Source organism: Adiantum capillus-veneris, chromosome 26 (genome assembly GCF_014529385.1).
Source record: "Adiantum capillus-veneris isolate H3 chromosome 26, ASM1452938v2, whole genome shotgun sequence".
In the NCBI taxonomy this organism is placed as follows: Eukaryota; Viridiplantae; Streptophyta; class Polypodiopsida; order Polypodiales; family Pteridaceae; genus Adiantum; species Adiantum capillus-veneris.
Window position 1 is genome coordinate 92,623,210 of NC_140956.1, and position 5,959 is coordinate 92,629,168.

The following is a 5,959-nucleotide window of genomic DNA, read 5'->3' on the forward strand; positions in this document are numbered from 1 at the left end:
CCCTTCTTCGAGCAAAACGGCTCCAAGTCAATCACCACAAGCGTCACATTTGACCTAAAATGGCTTGGAGAGATCTGATAGTGTAAGCACAAGTTGAGAGATAAGCTTTTCAAAAGCATTGTTCTCCTTAGCAGACCATATATACCTAACACTTTTCTTTGTTAGGTCATGTAATGGTCCTGTAATTTGTAAGAACTTTTCTATAAAGAATCTATAGTATGCACAAATACCTATGAAGCTTCTTAGTTCATGAAGTTTCCTTGGTTTATGCGATCCTTTTATTACCTCTAACTTTGATGGATCTATTTGGATGCCAGCTTGAGAGATAATGTGACCTAAATAATGAATCTCTTGTAAAAAAAAACTAATTTTTCTTTTGATTAACATAAAGTTTATTCGCTCTTAAGAGTTGAAATATCATGGGATAGTATTACCGCTTCTTAATACCTTGTCTTCATGTCGGAGAATGGACTCGGGCTGCAGCACCTCTTCTTGGTCCTCGTCCTCCGGTGGGTCTTCAATAGTTGGTTCTTGAGGTGGCTCTCCTTTGTAAGGCTTTAGTAGGCTCACATGGAAAGCATTGTGTATGAGCCAATGGCTGGGAAACTTGAGTTGATAGGCCATCTCATTGATTGGCCTAAGAATCTGGAAGGGACCATAGTACCTTTTTTCTAACTTAGCATAGTACTTTTGGTGTCCCGTAGGATTCTTTCCCGTCGTGTGCCTTAATCGAGCCTTGGGAAATTTAAGTTAGCAAAAGAATTGTTCTCCTTAGCAGACCATGTATACCGAACACTTTTCTTTGTTAGGTCATGTAATGGTCCCTCAATTTGTGAGAAATTTTCTATGAAGCGTCTATAATATGCACACATACCTATGAAGCTGCTTAGTTCTTGAAGATTCCTTGGTTTAGGCCATCCCTTTCTTACCTCTAACTTTGATGGGTCTATTTGGATGCCCGCGTAAGAGATAATGTGACCTAAATAATGAATCTCTTGTAAGAAAAACTCATCTTTCTTTCGATCAACATAAAGTTTATTCTCTCTTAAGAGTTGAAATATTACCTAGAGGTGTTGCTTGTGTTCGTCTAATGAATTAGAGTAGATGATGATATCATCAAAGAACACTCCAGTAAAGGTTCGGTGAGGCCTGAATAGCTTCTCCATCAAGAGGGTGAATGTGGTTGGTGCATTGGTCAAGCGAAAAGACATGACAATACATTCATAAAGACCAAATGTAGTGCGAAATGCGGTCTTTGAAATGTCTTGATCGACTATCCTTATTTGATGGTAGCCACTTTTTAGGTCAATCCTACTGAAGTAGGTCGATCCTTGTAGCTTATCAAATAGGTTTGCTACCCGTGGAATGGGAAACCTATTCTTGATAGTGATCCTATTTAGTGATCTATAGTCGACACACATACAATATGTGCCATCTTTCGTTTTCACTAATAACACAAGTGAGGAAAATGGACATGAGCTAGGCCTAACCATGCCCTTCTCAACTAACTCATGCACTTGCCGCATAATGTCCTCTTTGTTGAGCCTGAGAAACTCTATAAGGAGGTTTATTAGGTGGTGAAATTCTTGGAAGAAGTTCAATTGCATGGTCAGCGCACTGCCTTGTTTAGGAGGTAGTTCACAAAGGATGTCATCAATAAAGACATCTTGAAACCCCTTGAGAAAATTGGATAACTCTAATTCCTTGTGATTGTTTATATTTTATTTTGCTAAAGCATTAGGTTCATTTTGAGAATATTTTACAAAAATCATGTACATGGAAATAGAGCTCTTTATTGACTTGTTGAAGGCACTGTCTGCAGGTAGGACATCTCCCATCTCATAGGATTGTATGTAAAATGGGTATGGTGCTACCCATTTCCTTAGCATCTATGTACATATCTTTTTCCCTAAACCTAAAGTATATTCTCCTTTTAGGGAATTTAACATTGCCATCCATGTGATCAAACCATGGTGCCCCTAGGATTACATCCTCGTGGTAGAGAGGAGAGATAAATAAGTCCTTTTTGTCCACATAGCTTTGGACATGGAGCCTCAATTTCCCAATTAAGGGTGTGACTGAAGCTTCTTGCCCCTTGAAAGCACCGTCTGCAGGTACGACATCTCCTATCTCATAGGCTTGGATGCCTAGCTTGGTGGCCAACTCTTTGGATATGAAATTGTGAGTAGAACCAGGGTCAAAGAGAATAAAAGCATCATGTTATCTTACCTTTCCCCAAGCATGACATAGAGGAGATCCTTTGTGGTGAGCTTTCTCTTCTTGGATTTTGACCAAGGTAGCTTTGGGAGGCTCATGGAGGGTGTTCTTTTGGGGACAAGCGCGGTACGCATGCCCTTGCTCGCCACACTTGAAATAGCAGTTATCCTTGCGATAATGCTCAAGATCTTCAACAGAGAGTTTGTTTTTTCCTTTGTAAACTCCCTTCTCCTTAGCTTTATTGTTATTGGAGTTTCCCTTAGGAGACTTTTGGACATTTTCCTTCCCCTTAGGCTCGTTGGAACCCTTGTTTTCGGTGGGCTTAGCATTTCTCTTAGCCCCTGTTTGGAAATTGATTTGAAAAGCCACCATAGTATGGTGTATAACCGCGGATATGGTGCGTGGCCTTTTGGAGTTTGCATACTCCACCGTTTCTTCAATTAAGCCTGCGCAAAATTGTTGCTTTTGCTCTCCAAAATCCATCTTTTTGAAGACAGTGGCTTTGAGATGTAAATCCCAAAACTTGTTTACATATTTGTGAATGGATTTGTAGGGAGAGAGCTTCAAGCTTCTCCATTCAGGGAGTACTTTGTCTTTGGCATCGGTGGCCAAAAACTGCTTCATGATGGAAGCTCTAAAAGCTTTCCATGTTCGTGGAGCTTCACCGTTGGCCTCTAGGCTAGACCACCATTGCTTGGCAAACTTTTGAAAGTGCATGGCTACATGGCGTAGCTTAGAGGACTCCGTGAAGCCCTCATCTCTCCAAACGCCACATCAAATTGTTGGATAAAGGCAAAGACTTTGTCCGTAGCACCAAAGGTGCCACGTAGGTAAGGAAAGAGATGCTCTTTCCTCCCTCTTTGAACTTCTTGAGCTTGGACGACCTCTTCCACGTGGCATAGGATTTCGTATGGCCTCTTCTTTTTTATGGTTCAAAAGTTGCACCGTCACTCTCTTTAGAAGATGAAGAATTTGAGGAAGATGGAGAAGAGGGTGACCTCTTTCTCTCCTTTTTCTTTTCTTGCTTCTCTCTGTCCATACCATCACTTTCTTCATAAGAGGAAGAGGGTGAGGAAGATGGATAAGAGGGTGACCCTTGCCTTTTTCTTCTCTTTCTTTTTATCATACCTCTTTGAATTATGGTGTGGGGAAGTGTGCGATGGTCTTCTCCATTTAGGAGGTGATGGAGAGCGTTTAGCCCACTGTCTTCGTGGAGCCATCTCTATCGAGGTGGCAGGAGACTCACTTCTTTCTCGTTCCTTCCAACTGCACATCATCAAGAAGAAATGTTTTGAGCCCTTCATATGGATCCTCTTCTTCTTCCCAAGTCGGAGAGAGGCCTCTTTTGGAAGTCTCACAAGGAGGCTTCCTAGGTACTCCCTTGTCATGGTGGGGAGCTTGGAGAATCCCATGAGCATGAAGCTTCCATTGCACTTCACTTTGGAGGGATGGATCGCCCATGGCTCTAGAAACAAGGTAGTTAACAAGCATAGGGGCATCATTAGTAGCCTGCTCATTAGCAAAGTCAAATCTATCAACATTAATCTCACTCTCTTTGCTATTGTCAGTCATTCTAACAACTTTTAGGTGTACTTTGGCACTTCAAGCCCTAGTTGCTACTCCTCTTCACCCCTTTAGAAAATCACTCAATCTATTGTACCCGTGGCTCGAATAACATTAATTGAAACGAATAGAAGAGAGGGTCGTTCAACACCAAAACAACACCGGCTCCTATCAAGCTTCTAATAGCTCAATAGTGGCTAAAAGCCAGAGGCCAGCCCCATAGGATTCCACTATTAAGAGCATAGCTCTCGACGGTGATGCCTCGTTAACTGCATGAAGGCAGGCGCACTCCAAGGCTGAAAAATCCCTATTCTACTTACTCACATGCAATTAATAATGCCAACCATTCATAGCTAGCTTGAGGACCTCCCTTGTTGAGCAAGAAAAGAGAAACCTTGTGCTCTGATACCAATGTAGCATTTAATGGTCTAGTAACTTGTGTGTAGCGGAAAATAGGATGAATATAGTGAGCATTTTATTAGAATAGCTTCCTAATGAGAATAACAAGAGTGCTTGGGTGGAGAGAGCAACAAAAATCATAACACCTAGTTAGATAGAACAATAATTTCAAAAGAGATAGAAATTAAGCTATTGACCAACAATTGAGGACCGGATTTGCATGGGGCCAGTCCCCCTCCAAAAGGCTTTGTATTATGGTTTCTCCCATCAAGAGAGACATTGTACAATACAGTTCTTTGTGTTCCTTCAAGACTAGCTAGTGCAATGAAGATGGAAACTTCATGCACTAAGAAAAACACTTATAAAACACAACATCAATTCCCTCACGGTTTTAGACCCAAGACCTCACACACCTTCGAAGATGGTGAGAGCTAGCGGGGTATGAGAGTAGATTGAGAGGAAGAAGGAGTAGTCTTTCGAGAAAGATGTACATCTCCTCACATAATCACTCATAGTAGCATAGCATAGCTTAGTAGCTAGCATGGTAGAGGATATGAGCATGGATTGAAACTTGGCCCTTGGTTGGATTTGCATCACAAAGTCAAGAGTTGTTGGTGTAGGCCTCCCTTCTCACAAGCTTGGAGTAGGTGATAAGATTTCCATTAAAGCTTGAGAAGGAGAGAGAGAGAGAGTCTTATTGATCCACACATGAGATTGTGTGAGTGTGTTTGTGATAATGACTTCACAAATTTAGCCCACTCTCTCTCTTGGTCAACCACTCTTTCATTTTACTCATGAAGGCACCCCATTGGCCCATGCAAGCGTTAGCCAATGAAAATTGAGAGGCATAAGTGATAGCCTTCTGACATGTGTCACCCTTTTCCCTTTTGTGAGAACTTTATGTAATTAATTAATGCAACTAAACTCTCATTAGACCCCTTTGTCTCCTGGCCAATAGGAATCAGGCAAGCCATTGGCTACTGAATGCTCATTGGACCCCTTGGGAGACTGTCCAATAGTCTTCTAGAGAGCTTAATTCTTATTGGTTATTTTATTCAGTTTTTTTAAACTAGTTAATCTAGATTTACTCTAGCATAATTCTCATTGGTCCACCTCCATGACCATCCAATAGGATTTGAGTACACCTTGTGGGCATCTAGGCTAGGGAGTTGACATGTGTCCCTCATTCCCTTTGTGTAAAGGAAGTTTGTGAGAGTGTGTGTGTGTGTGTGTGTTTCTCTCTTATCCCCTACTTTTAGGGCTTGCCTCCTCATATGTAGGACTCATCAAGACTTTTTGTACACACACAAAGCATCCAATTTTCCTAAGCTTTGACCTTTGGACTCAACCTTTGAATTTTGGAGCCTTAGCATTTTGGAAGTCTTAATGGGCTGAACCTTAGGGTCTTTAAAGCCCATTGTTGCACATTGCTCTTTTGGAGATGGCCCCCCGTCCTTTGGATCCCTATTTTTCCTCCTTCGGATCCCTATTGTGGCCAGTCTGCCAGCTTAACCAATATTCTAGCTTTTTCTCCCCTAGCACTTCCCCATATTAAATAATCAGTTTAACATCAGAAAATCATTTAGGACAATTAGATATTGGTTATTATGACAGATTCTTTTTTTTAGATTCAAAATATGTAAGCTTTGTATGTTGTGTAGAGATCAAACTTTCACTCATACAAGGTGTTTATTTTTTAGGAATCACTTGCTACGTACTCAATTTATTGACTTGTGGAAGTGAATTAGTGATATAATTTAGAGTTTTTTGTTGTGTGCAA